The 13763-nt window shown below is 39.9% G+C and overlaps 1 protein-coding gene and 1 pseudogene across 1 annotated transcript in view; one reads left to right on the top strand and one right to left on the bottom strand.

Annotated features, from left to right (window-relative positions):
• ANK3 (ankyrin 3) overlaps positions 1–13763 on the bottom strand; it is a 707282-nt gene that overhangs the window by 647299 nt on the left and 46220 nt on the right. The window lies entirely within an intron of this gene.
• Positions 13093–13688, top strand: LOC112631704 (annotated as a pseudogene).

Here is a 13763-nt window from a genome sequence, read left to right as displayed (position 1 = left end):
GGGCAAATCCAGCAAACATGTTGTGAGAATGCTCAAGCAACCCAATGGAGAGTTCCAATTGTGAGGACTTTCAAGCACCCTATAAAGACATCCATGTGTTGAGAAACTGTAGCCTCCTGCAAAAGACCAGCACTGGCTTGCCAGGCTTACAAACAAGCTTCTCTGGGTCCTGTATGCAGACACTTGCAGTACCAGCTGACATCTTGGCACCAACTTCGTGAGAGATCATGAATCAGAAACCCCTAGCTGAGGTGCTCCTGGATTCCTAACCCACAGAAACTGTGGGATACAATAAATACTTATTGTTCTAAGCTGCTAAGTATTGGTGTAATTTGTTACTCAACAACAGACAATTATGACAATGGGATAAATAAAAAAGATTTGGTCTCCAACCCTGATTTCTGGGACAGAGCTCCTAAAACCCTTGTAATTTCCTGAGCAGAGGTGCTAGGTGCATCTTTCGTTTTGATATTGGGTCGTTGACCCCGATTGCTGACACAGGGCCCCAAATTCCTTGGAATTTCCTTGTTGATAGGAACATCTTCTGTTCTAATGAGGTGACTGTTAGAGGGCCCCTAGATGGGGTCTGATCACTAGAAGGACCAGGCCATGATTAGAAGCTTGGAATTTTCAGCCCCATCCCATCCTTTGGGAAGAGGCAATGGGCTAGAGATTGAGTTAATAAGCAATCATGTCTACATGATAAAAACTACATAAAAATCCCTGAACTACAGGGCTTGGAGAGCTTTCAGCTTGACAACACATTCATGTGCCTGGAGGGTGGTGCATCCCAACTCTATGAAGACAGGAGCTCCAGTGCTCAGGACCCTTCAAGACCTCACCCTCTGTATTTCTCCATCTGAATGTTCATCTGTATCCTTTATTAATATAATAAACCAGCAAATGTGTTTCTCTGAGTTCTGCTGGGAGGCATCCTAGTAAATTAATCAAACCCAAGGAATGGGTCCTAGGAACCCTGATTTACAACCAGTTGATCAGAAGCATAGGTGACAACCTACTATCGGCGATTGCTGTCTGAACTGAGGGGCAGCCTCGTGGGACCTAGCACTTAACCTGGAAAAGCTGACTCTACTCGAGACAAGCAGTGTCAGAATTTAATGGAAGTATAGGACGCCCACTTGTTCACCAGAAAATTGGTTGTTAATAGGGAGAAGTTCCCACACATTCTGGTCACAGAAGTATGATGAGTGTTCACTCTTCACTGTTTAAGAGAAGAAAACTTGTCTTGTTTTCTGATATAACAACTAATAAATATTTCTGTAAAATTTGGTTAAAAAAAAAAAAATCACCTCTGCATGTAGATGAGGACCATCTATCTAAAACCTAAAAAAGGTGAAAGAGCTCATGTGACAGAATGATCTAATAATTCTTGAATATTTAGAAACTTCTAGTGTAAACATGTTTTGCTCAAAAACAATTTGTTGTTTTTTTTTCTTTTTCATAGGCACAGAAGAGGAAAGACATTCATGAGAGATTAGAAGGCCCCATTCCTTCTCCTTGACAAGCTGGAAAAACTACAGAATAGGAAATAACTCATAGGATTAGAGATCTAACTTTAATTCTTACATCTCTTCAGACAAGTTTTTTTTTTTTTTTTTGAGACGGAGTCTGGCTCTGTTGCCCAGACTGGAGGTCAGTGGCGCAATCTCGGCTCATTGCAAGCTCCGCCACCCGGGTTCACGCCATTCTCCTGCCTCAGCCTCCCGAGTAGCTGGGACTACAGGCGCCCGCCACCACACCTGGCTAATTTTTTGTATTTTGAGTAGAGACGGGGTTTCACCATGTTAAGCAGGATGGTCTCGATCTCCTGACCTCGTGATCCACCCGCCTCGGCCTCCCAAAGTGCTGGGATTACAGGCGTAAGCCACTGCGCCCTGCCATCAGATAAGTTTTTAAATAAGGTCTCACAAGTGTTCACTGTAAAAATAAAGATTTTCAGGACAAAAGTATCTACTAAATTCTAATCTTCTTTTGAGTGCTGCTCTATTGGATCTCCTTCCTTCTGCACTCTTCAAGTTACCCTCCTCTCTCTTCCCCTATGTGGCTACAATGGGGGAAAGAAGAATATTCAGAGGAATATTCCAATTAGAAGCCTGAGTTGAAATCAGCATGGTGCAAAGTGCTTGGTGGCATAAGACGCACTACATAGGCTGTCCTCTACACTGGGCGCAAAGAGTCTTCACTGCTCATATATGGTCAAGTTCAGTTCACCAGGGTAGAAAACAGCACATGAGTTTGGGCCAAAGCCTACTGGAGTCACAAATGTTCAGTAGCCTTCCTTGATTGTGGGTCCCAAACTAAAGTCCATACATTCATTCTCAGCATATGAGAGTTCTTGCATTTAAAAAAAAAAAGAAAAAAAAAGTTAAATTTTGTGTCTTCATTCCAATAATTATTTTTCTTTACTAAGGTAAACTTTACTACAGTGAAATATGATGTTTAATTTGATGAGTTTTTATAAATGTGTGGTATTAATCAATTTTCATTGCATAAAGGAATACCTGAGACTGAGTAATTTATAAAGAAAAGAGGTGTATTTGGCTTATGGATCTGCAGGCTGAACAGGAAGCGTGGTGCCAGTATCTGCTTCTGGTGAGGCCTCAGGAAGCTTCCAATCATGGTGGAAGGTAAAAGGAGAAACAGGCATGCCACATGGTGACACAGGGAGCAGGGAGGAGGGAGATGCCACACTCTTTTAAACAACCAGATCTCACGTGAACTCAGCAAGAACTCATTCATTATCATGGGGAGAACACCAAGCCACTCATGACGAATCTGCCCCCATGACCCAAATACCTCCCACATGGTCCCACCTCCAACATTGGGAATTACATTTCAACATGAGATGTGGAGGGGCAAACATCCAAACCATATCATGTGTGTACCTATGAAAATAATGCACAAGTCAAGATATTAAATATTTTGAATATCCCCCAAAATGCATCGTATGTCCCTTTGCAGTGAATCTCCTCCATAGAGGTAACCACTGTTCTGATTGATATAACCATAGCAATTATAATCTTTAATAAATGAACACATATATTCTGAGTCATCTGGATGACCATCTCATAACTGATTAGTGTGCTATTTTATGCTTACAGTAAAGTTGATATGAGGTAGTAATATTTCAAATATTTGTGAGCCAATTTAAAAAAAGAGAACAAAACCATAAACCATACATTTGAGTCCTGGTATCAGGGGCAAGTTGACCTCAAAAGAACTGATGCCATAATGGCCAGTACTACATTTGCATTGCAAGTGGCAATTTATTTGAAGCAACATATCATTATCATTGTTTGTGGAATTTTTAAATCAGTTTTGGATTTTACAGTTGCATAAGAGTTATAAGCGTAGAACATTCAGGTCAAGTTTTATGTTTTTACATATTTAAGTAACATTAAATAAAAATAATTTAAGTCAGCACTGACAGGCCACAATAATTTCCTTTTAAAAGGAGTCAGTACATTACTCAAGTTTGAAAAACACTGCTCTAGCCTACATACTTATCCTATAAGGATCTAGGCTATCTCCCTTCAAAGACAAAAGGATTCCAGGGTTTGAGGTCATCACTAAATGTTTGCAGCCAGACTAGCATCAGTCACTTCTTCCACCCATCTTCCCAGTTTTCTGAAGCCTAATTCAACCCAACATACGCAAGAACATCCGTGACCATTCCAGTTCACACAATTTGTCTTCTAAATTTGTGCAAAAGATAGTATAGATTTGTGTTTCTCTGAGAATTCCTGGCTTCCTCTTAGGTATTATAGAATACCTAAGTTCTATAGCATGCATGCACAAAACTGATGATTCATAAGTATTTTTTGAATGAATGGAAAGAAGCCCTGTAGCAATAAGAAGTTCCAATGAAACAAGAAACATATGCTAAATTAGAGCGGTTACTTTCTGAAATTAGACCAGAATAGTATCTACATATAGGACAGCGCCAGAGTTCATAAAATGCCTAGAATCGTACACTAAATTTTGTTTATAAATATGTGCATTTTTCTCGAAAGAGTCAGTATCACATTCTTCAGATTTCAAATGGACTCCAGTTCTAAAAGGTGATAAGAAATCAAAAAGATGCAAATGTCAATTCACCATCACACTTCTCTACATATCTGGGGCCACAGGTCTTCAAGAACACAGCCAACAAGGAAGTTGAAATATTGAGATAATTGGAGAATGAAAAAAAAAAAGAATCTACATTTAAAACAGTAACTTAAAAGTTAAATTGTATCATTTATATATCTAAATACAGGCTCACCTCAAAAATAAGAATATTCCATTTTTTCGACCTCATCTGTACATTGGAAATTATACAAATTATGACTACCTCAAAAGGTAAGGCTTATTTAATTTTAAGATAGAACACCATAAAACAGCCAATAAAACAAGTGAAAATACTATAACAAAGCAAAATATGTGATGCTGCAATTTTTAAAAGGAAAATTTCCATTACTTGCTCTACTGAACTAACAGTAGATAATTCTTGCAAGTAATTTGAAACTGTTTTACCTTTTCTCAATAGGAATGAACTAATAGAAATTGGCTTAAAAGGATGTATGTGTTCATATGTCTATTAAATTTTAAAATATTAATTAGATCATCAATTTTACATACAAGCTTATTATTCTACATTTTCTATAAATCACTACAAGTATATGCTAATTGAATTACAAATTAAGGTCTGTTAAATAGATTTTCAGTAACCTGTTGTCATGACACATACCAGTAATTTGTCGTATTTGCTGAAGAATCCATTTCTGTGTTTCTAAAGCAAAAATAATACTCATCCTCACGTCTGTAATCCCAGCACTTTGGGAGGCTGAGGTAGGTAGATCACGAGGTCAGCAGTTCGAGACCAGCCTGACCAACATGGCGAAACCCCATCTCTACTAAAAATACAAAAAAAATTAGCTGGGTGTGGTGGCGGGCATCTGTAATCCCAGCAACTTGGGAGACTGAGGCAGGAGAATCGCTTGAAACTGGAAGGCACAGGTTGCAGTGAGCCGAGATTGCGCCACTGCACTCTAGCCTGGGCAATAAGAACAAAACTCCGTCTCGAATAATAATAATAATAATAATAAGACTCATCAATTATAAAACACTAACATAAATACATTTCAAATCTCAGAGTAAAATATAGTCATAGGACTCATTAAGGATCATTAATCATCATGATTCCTTCAATGTCATGTTGAAAAGCAATAACTAGAGGCGGTACAAAATATTGGGAACTAAAGATGCTTAACTATGATGAAAGGACAGAAGCAAAGTGATTCCTTATTCATTCAAAAGCATGGGGTAAGGAGAATGAAGAGAGGTTGGTTAACGGGTTCAAATATACAGTTAGAAGGATAAGTGCTAGTGTTCTTTAGCACAGTAGAGTAACTACAGTTAACAATAATTTATTTTATATTTCAAAACAGCTAAAAGAGAAGACTTGAAATGTTCCCAATACAAAGAAATGATAAATGCTTGTGTTGATGGACATCCTAAACAGCCGGACTTGAGCACCACATATTCTATGTCTGTATCAAAATACCACATGTATCACATATGTACAATTATTATGTATCCATTTTAAAACTTTTTTTAAGAATCTGAGGGTTAAGTGATTCTGTTATGAGGTCTGCTCATACCTGAGAACAGGTTCCCGGAGCAGAGGGTGGCCAAGACCAGGTGCCCTTGAGTGGAATGGTACAGTTACAGTTCAGAGAAAGAACATGAGCAGTGTTCATGAATAACCTAGATCAAAGAAACAGCAATATTCTAATCATCATGTTCTTTCAAAGAACTGACTGACCACAATTTAGTGAGACACACTGACTGTGAGGCAGTCAACTGGAGAAGGAAGTAAGACCAGAAAAAGAACTATATGTATTTATAGTTATACGGTGGTAAGAACATATTACTTTTTTCTAGATTTAAATCAGTACATGCTACTGCCCAGAGATATTAGTCTTACAATATATTATGTCATTTAAAAGTTTAAAATTTATCAAAAGAAAAATCTTTGGTTTAGAGGCTGCAGAGATAAAACTTAAAAAAAAAAAAAAAACTGATTTTAAGTAAGTCATTCAGTTTTCCTACTCAAATAAGCAGCTTACAAGGTTGCAACCTTACCATTCTAGTTTCCCAAGAAATAAGTATACTGGACATATCTGAACTCCTTAGATGTGCAAATAGTTATGGAAGGTTTAAAATTATTTATGAACGATAAAAGCACTGGCTTTTTCACTGAAGCATTAAGTTTGATCTCCAGAGACTCTCAAATTCCAAGCTGTTTTTCAAAACCTCACCTCAAGACTGAACCCCAAACTAATCCTTTCTCAACTACCAAAAAAAAAAAAGAAAGAAAGAAAAGAAGGAAAGAAAAGAAAAAGAAAGAAAAACCATCACCACACTGCTAGCTTTTCCTTACATGATACTCCTTTCAAATGCTAGATCCTGCTAGACTTCTACTGGTCCTTTGTCACAGAAGTCCAAATTCCATCCCAGCTGCCCAAATCCGCTCAGACTGCCCTACTTACTAACAGTACTTTGCCACACTAAGTTAGGGAAGAAATGGAAATGAGGCCGTTATCTGTAAGCTGGTGATTTTACCCTCACAGATGGAGAACAAATGATATAAAGCACAGACTGAAAAAAAGGCACGGTAACTTTAGAATAATTTTCTTACATTCCATGTACACAAAGGCAATGATAAAAGCTCTAAGAGTTAGCTTGAATATTTCAAAACCATAACAGAAATTGAATTTTAAAATTTATTAAGGTTGCTGAATCCAACAAGAAAATACATTGATAAGGTTTTTGTGAGATTAAATTGTCAGCTTAGTAAAATAGGATATCATATGCTGACTGTTGTATTGGCTTTAACATAGGAAAAAGGGGAAAAACAAATGATTATTTAAGAAACAATTTAGTGGGCAAGGTTTCAAAACATTTGGGTCAGGAGAATAAAAATAAGAGAGATTGGCACAGCTTTTAAGAACCACAAAAGCCATAAGTCTAGATAAGATTATATGTATATAAGCAAAACACAAGGCTTACCTTAGTATATAAACACAATATGACTTCCTTTTCCTTAGAATTAAGAAAATACTTAATTTATAAAATGCTTCAAAAATTATTTACTGTATTATGTCAAATATTATTCCTAAATAAAGTCTACAAAGGCTATTACAGATCATGTTAACAGACCACTAGCAAACATTTATTTTATTCTGCTTTAGTCAACATTTATATGTTATAGTACTCATTTATAGATTATTGACTATTAAGACAAAAATAAGGAGATGACTAAGACCTCACAGTTTCAGAAACAAAATATTTGGAGGTGAATTAATGTAGTTCTGTAACTTTTTTCTATAATGTTCAGAGACTCAGAAGAAAATAAAGACATACACCAACCATAAGCTTAACCCAATGCTCAGACTTCGACTTGGAAGTAAGTTAACTGGGAAGAGTCTAAGATTGGGTTTTAAAGGGTTGAATGGCTGATCACAGAAAACAGGTTGAACTGAAAAGCAAGGGTGGAGATCACATAGCAAAGGTATTTGACGTATAAGAAAGATGCTTGGTAAAGAGAATGCTCAGGGTGGAGACAGCACAGTGGCCTCAACCTGGTGAATAGTTAAAACATGGGTCTCTGGATTATACAATCTGGGAGGGCAATGATCTGACCAAGGGCCACAGACTGCATATGAATGCCAAATACCAAAAATGCTGCATGGACAAGGCAGGCAAAGAGCTTAGTCTGAGAAATACTCTGGTAATGTATAATTGGGGCGTGAGTGGTAGTGAGATACTGTTACAGTAAGTAGTTAAGCAGACATAAGCGGGGCAGGAGAGGGCCCGCCTCCCACCAGGAATGTCAGACCATGGTCAGGCGGCTGTTAAACAGTTTCTCTAAAATAATAATTGGTCGCAAACCGACCCCAAGAAAAGGCAATCTCCCAATAGATAGAAAACACCTGAAGCTGGTGATTAGCAGCTTTCCATTAAGATTTCAGGAGTTGAGTGAGTGGGCTCAAAAATGCACACTACGAGGCAAAATGGCAGTTTAACCAGTATATGACCTTCTTCTGGGAATGCTTGACTGGTAAGGAAAAAATGCCTCAAACGAGCATGTGCACAACTCAGTAAACACACTGCACATGTGCCCTTCTCAAGTGCTGGCAGACCACTGTGCATGTGGATAGCCTGCCCCAAGAAAGAATCAGGGAAGAAGAAATGCAAACCTAGGAACCATGCCAATGTATAAAAACTCCACGTCAAGGGTTGGACAGGGCACTTGAATCTCTCAAGTCATCCACTTGGCCCTCTTCCAAGTGTACTTTACTTCCTTTCTTTCCTGCTCCAAAACTTTTAAATAAGCTTTCACTCTTGCTCTAAAATTACCCTTGGGGCCCAGCGTGGTGGCTCATGCATGTAATCCCAGCACTTTGGGAGACTGAGGTGGGCAGATCACTTGAGGTCAGGAGTTCAAGACCAGCCTGATCAACATGGTGAAACCTCTCTCAGCTAAAAATACAAAAATTAGCCAGGCGTGGTGGAGGGCACCTGTAGTCCCGGCTACTCAGGAGGTGGAGGCACAAGAATCACTTAAACCCAGGAGGCAGAGGTTGCAGTAAGCCTAGAGCATGCAACTGAACTCCAGCCTGGGAGACATAGCAAGGCTCTGTCTCAGGAAAAAAATAAAGAAAGAAAGGAAGAAAAGAAAGAATAAAAGGAAAAAAATCAATTTAAAAAAATATGAAATTTGCCTTGGTCTCTCTGCTTTAAGCCCCTCAGTTGAATTCTTTCCTCCGAGGAGACAAGAATCGAGCTGCTGTAGACCCACACAGATTCGCTGCTGCTCACATGATAGTAACAGGCATGCCTTGAGGCCAGCGACAATGCAGTGAGTGCCAGCATGGCCCAGTGGTTCTGAGTCACAGAGGGAGGGGCAGTGGGGACGGGAGAGGCCTCCTTTCAAAACCAGTTACCTCCATGAAGATGTCACTGAATATCTAGTCCATGCTCTCCTGGTTTTCTTCTTACCTCTCTAGTCTTGCCTAACCTCAGTCTCCTGGGAATGGTTCTAAATGGGTGTTCCCAACAGGCCTCCTCCTCCATTCACTCTACCTCCTCTTCCTCACACAGGTCAATTACTATGTACAGGTAAATGTTTCTCAAATCCATGTCTCTGGCTTAAATTTTGTTTTTAAATGCCAAACCACCGTGTGACTCCATTTACATGTCTTGATGGTGCCTCAAACTTAGCATGACCAAAACTGAATTTATCTTCCCTATTGATAAGATAGCAGGGTGCAGTGGTTAAGAACCTGGGTCTTGGACGAGTCTGCCTGGTTTGACTTCTGGCTCTACCAATTTCTGGCTATGTGGGGAAGTTGTTAATCTCTGCATGCCTCAGTTTCTTCAACTATAAAATAGGAAAAAATACTAGTAACTATCTCATAAGGTCACTGTGAACAGTTAACAAGATAGTATCTATAAATCACTTAGAACAGTGCCTGGTACACATGAAGTGCTTTATCTAGGAAGTAAATAATAATATTTTTCCTCTTCACTTGGCACTCTCTGACTCAGGGGAAAGTTAACCAAGTGAAAACCTGAACATTATATTCAACTTCTCCCTCTCCTCTACTTTCCAAGTCCAAGTCCTGACAGTTCTACTTCCTAAGTAGTTCTTGAAGATATTCGCATCTCCCCATTTCTACTATTCTGTTGAAGTTAGGGCTCTCATCATCTTGTTTCCAAATCTTGACCTCCTCCCACCTACTTTTCAGACAATAATCAGTGTACAAATCTTATCATGTGGCAAAGTCCTTAAATTCCTTCAGTGGTTTCCCACTGCCCTCAGGTCCAAGTCCAAAACCATTAACATGACTAGCAAGGCATTTCCTCAGGTGCCCTTGCTAATGTTTCCATCTCAATTCTTACCACCTCCCACATGGGCGCAGGTTGAACTTTCAGTTTTTGGAGAACATCATGATCTCTTACATCTCCTAGATTTTGCAAACATCATTGTCTCTGGAACACTCTTCTCCCTCTTCTTCACCTGGCTAAATCTGAATCATCCTTCATTCTCAATGTACAGTTCCAAGCAGCCTTCCCTTCCTATCCAGCCCCACCAGTCTCGGGTGCCCCCATTATGCCTTCCAATAGTATCCTATGTGGCTACATTCATTGCTTACACCACCATAGTACAGGTATCCCCAGTAAACTGTAAATTCCACAAAGGCAGAGACAAGAACTGTCTTGTACACTAGTATGTCTCCAGTGCAGGGCAGACTGGCTCCGATTTGAACATGGAAGTAGGTTACCATGGGATTGAGTATATATATATTAAGTCCTTGATAATGATGATGGGAGAAAGACAGAGAAATGACAAGGATCTAGAAAATGCCCCTAAAAAATAACTATCAGCTGGACACAGTGGCTCACGCCTGTAATCCCAGAGCTTTTGGACACCAGGGCAGGAGAACTGCCTGAGGCCAGGAGTTCAAGACCAGCCTGGACAATATAGCAAGACTCCATCTCTACAAAAAATGAAAAATTAGCTGGGCATGATGGTACCTGTGGTCTTAGCTACTTAGGAGGCTGAGGCGAGAGGATTGCTTGAGCCCAGAAGTTCAAGACTGCAGCAAGCTATGATCATGCCTCTGCAATCCAGCCTAGATGACAGAGCAAGACTCTGTCTCTAAAAAAACCAAAATAATTATTAGCACTCCCATGTTCTAAATGAGAAAACGAAGGCTTAGACAGCTTAAATAACTTGTCCAAGGTCAAAGTCACATAGCCAGATTCTAGAAGCCACATTACTAACACCAATCCATGCTGTTTTCCAGTGGAAGGCACATGCAACACCAAATCAGACACCCTGGGCTCTAATCCTGATTCTGCCACTTGATACCTGTTGATTTAAAACAAGGAACAACTTCTCCAAGCCCCCCCCTTTTTTTTTTTTTTACATCAGTGTGATGTTATGATAGATATTGGATTTTGGCCCAGTTCCTGGCTCCTGACTCCCATTGCCCTTGTTACAGTCTTTTTTTATAATATTGGGTGTATTAGGCCTCAGGTGCAGGCCTCTTACCTTCTCCTGCCCTCCTTTCCACTGCCCCAAGGAAGGACTCCACTCTTCCCTGCCTTTCTGACTGAGGGTCTTAAGACCCTTCCGGGTTAGGGTCCTACCCCATACTCTGAGGGAAGGAATGTTGATGTCCTGAAGCTTCCATGAAAACCCAAGAGAACTGTATTGAGAGAGTTTCCAGACAGCTAGACATGTGGAGGTTCCTGGAGGGTGGTGTGCCAGGGGAGGGCATGGAAGCTCTGTGTCCCATACCTGACCCTATGCATGTTTCCATCTGTATCTTTCATAATGTCCTTTATAATAAACCAGTAAACACAGGTAAATGTTTCTCTGAGTCCTGTGAGCTGCTCTAGCAAATTAATTGAACCCAAAGAAGGGTTCATGGGAATCCCAACTTGAAGCCAGTTGCTCAGAAGTTCCAGAGGCCCTGACTTTCAACTGTGGGGGAAGAAAGGGGTGGTCTTGTGGGACTAAACCCTCAACCTATGGGACCTGACACCATCTCCAGGTAGACAGTGTCAGAAATGAATTGAAGGACACCAGCTGGTGTCCAGGCTTGGTGTACGAGGAAGAACCCCCACATCTTTGGTCACAGAAGTATTCTGTGTTGACGACTGCTGTGGGGGTCTGAGAGGAGAGAAAACTCATGGTTTGACAAAGTTTCTGCCTACACATCAGTTAAACTGTTATCACAACATCTGTTTAGTAAGGTTATTAACATAACATAAGGGACAACTGATGATTTCTGACCTTTAGAAATTGTTCAGTAAGTGCTGAAACTATCCCACAATATCTGGTACAGTTATCAACTCTGAGCACGCATGGGGCTTTTTGGAAGAAACAGAATAGTAAAATAAGTCAAATCCATGCTACCAAACTTCATAATTAACGGGGGATTGACTATAGCCATATCACTCTCTAACACAGGGTGTAGTACTTTGTCCTTATCCCCAAAAAGGAAGCCGAACTAGAAACATGATTATGAACTTCACTTTGAAGATACTTCACAAGTGGGTTTCCTTTTAGAAACAAGGTTTGCCTTCTTCCATATCCATTCTAAAAGTCAGTTTGCTCAAAATTTAGAGACAGTAAAATCCACCTGATTGCTCTCCTTTTATATTTTTCTAAAGTCTCTTACTCTCCTTTCTTTCTTCAGTTTCCTTTCTTCAGAAAACAAGCATCAGCCTTGTTTTCCAAATTAACATTGAGTTTCAGAGAATTTAAGTTGCCAAATCAGAACTACATCCAGGTCTTCAATTCCCATGTCAATGTTCCTGTCCATACATGGCAACCACATAGATGCATTTCTTTTAATTAAGAAAGGTAGGCATGCAGGAAGAACAGAAGGATTGAAGGACAGACAGATGGACAGATGGACAGATAGAAGGAAGGAAGAAAGGTAGGTTTACTTCAGATAAACTTACTCTTTAAAACTCATGGAAATACCATCATTCTCTAAGAATACTTTTAAGCTATGTGCCCTTAATTTTTGTTTATGTGTTTGTTTAGTCAATGTGAACCAAAAGAATTATATCAAATGATTATACGGGGTCAAAATAGGTGGGCAATCATGGATGAAGCAAGAAAAGTATTAACATTAAATAAAGAAAAAATGAATAATAATTCTCTTGGAAGGGAGGGAGAAGCAGTTTGACATCTATGATAATCCTTAGTAGTGATTAGGGGCGCGCGGGCAGGGGGCGGGGTCTGTCGCGTGGAGCTCCCTGACGATCACCGTTAGGGCAGTCTGGCGTGCCGCGTCCACCTGGCGTTCAGGCCTCCGCCACCGCCCATGCCTTCCTGGTGCCAGCGAACAGGTATCAGCGCACCTCCCCAAGGGCTGAGAGATACAATGAGTGAAGGGGAGGGAAGGATGGTTACTCAGTCTTATAGCTGGATCACCTACGAAGAGAAGTTCTAAAGCAGGAAGAGGAAAGTGTTTCAATTTGGACATTTATTTGCAGCTGGAAATGGGGAACTGACTATCAGACCAGACTTCTATCCTGTCCAGCCTGCCTTCATTTCAGTCCTTCCAGATTGTTATGCTGGGTTTGGACTGTGCTAGAAAGACAACTGTCTTATACAGGCTGCAGTTCAATGAATTTGTAAATACTGTACCTACCAAAGCATTTAACACTGAGAAAATTAAGGTAACCTTGGGAAATTCTAAAACAGTGACTTTTCACTTCTGGGATGTAGATGTCAGGAGAAATTCCACACATGCCACTGTGGAAGTCATATACCAGATTGCACAGATGACGTTGTATTTCTTGTGGTCTCTGTCGATATCGAAAGGATGGAAGAAGCCAAAACTGAGCTTCACAAAATAACTAGAATATCAGAAAATCAAGGAGTCCCTGTACTGATAGTTGCTAATAAACAAGACTTGAGGAACTCATTATCTCCTTCAGAAATTGAGAAATTGTTAGCAATGGGTGAACTGAGCTCATCAGCTCCTTGGCATTTGCAGCCTACCTGTGCAATCACAGGAGATGGCCTAAAGGAAGGACTTGAGAAACTACATGATATGATCATTAAAAGGTTAAATGTGGCAACAGAAAAATAAAAGATGAATATCAATACCTATTATATCTGTGTGGAGGAGGTCTTCTCTGGTCTGATTTTGACAAATAGAAGAGTG

This window comes from Theropithecus gelada, chromosome 9, assembly GCF_003255815.1.
Source record: "Theropithecus gelada isolate Dixy chromosome 9, Tgel_1.0, whole genome shotgun sequence".
NCBI lineage: Eukaryota > Metazoa > Chordata > Mammalia > Primates > Cercopithecidae > Theropithecus > Theropithecus gelada.
Note: the sequence above shows the minus strand (reverse complement) of the source record. Positions and strands in the feature narration are given on the sequence as shown.